Source organism: Schistocerca americana, chromosome 8, assembly GCF_021461395.2.
Source record: "Schistocerca americana isolate TAMUIC-IGC-003095 chromosome 8, iqSchAmer2.1, whole genome shotgun sequence".
NCBI lineage: Eukaryota > Metazoa > Arthropoda > Insecta > Orthoptera > Acrididae > Schistocerca > Schistocerca americana.
This window is the reverse complement of record NC_060126.1, coordinates 310,906,934-310,907,754: the sequence shown is the minus strand read 5'-3', so window position 1 is coordinate 310,907,754 and position 821 is coordinate 310,906,934. Positions and strand designations below refer to the sequence as shown.

Here is an 821-nt window from a genome sequence, read left to right as displayed (position 1 = left end):
TAGACACCCTAGCTGCAAACAGGCGTTGATGTACTTCATTGGGGACATGTTGAAAATGTATACCCCGACCGGGACTCGAACCCGGGATCTCCTGCTTACATGGCAGACGCTCTATCTGAGCCACCGCGGGCACAGAGGATAGTGCGTCTGCAGGGACTTATCCCTTGCACGCTCCCCGCCACGAGTAATGAGTATGATGGGCAAACGTCTATTAGGCGCACTACGAATGTAGTAGTGTGGACATGTTGGGAATGTGGATCTCACGGGGAGCGTGCAAGGGACGCACTATCCTCTGTGCCCGCGGTGGCTCAGATGGATAGAGCGTCTGCCATGTAAGCAGGAGATCCCGGGTTCGAGTCCCAGTCGGGGCACACATTTTCAACATGTCCCCCATGAAGTACATCAACGCCTGTTTGCAGCTAGGGTGTCCATTTAATTATCATTTCATTTCTAGCAAAGCTGCATGGTCATCCACGGTAACTGTTCTTTCGAGAACAGCTACTACCGTCATATATAGTTAAAAAAATATGGCTTCCCGGCCATTGACCTTCTTGTGCGAACGCACACGCTATGCCCGAACTCGTATGGGACTTGGTAGATTAATCTGCCACGAGTAATGAGTATGATGGGCAAACGTCTATTAGGCGCACTACGAATGTAGTGGTGTGGACATGTTGGGAATGTGGATCTCACGGGGAGCGTGCAAGGGACGCACTATCCTCTGTGCCCGCGGTGGCTCAGATGGATAGAGCGTCTGCCATGTAAACAGGAGATCCCGGGTTCGTAGTGTGCCTAATAGATGTTTGCTCATCATACTCATT

At 51.3% G+C, this 821-nt stretch overlaps 1 non-coding gene across 1 annotated transcript; it reads left to right on the top strand.

The window, feature by feature from the left end:
• The first annotated feature begins 296 nt into the window (after window positions 1-296).
• On the top strand, window positions 297-371 carry Trnat-ugu. Its single transcript has one exon. It is a non-coding gene; the product is annotated as a tRNA-Thr (tRNA).
• Window positions 372-821: the final 450 nt, after the last annotated feature.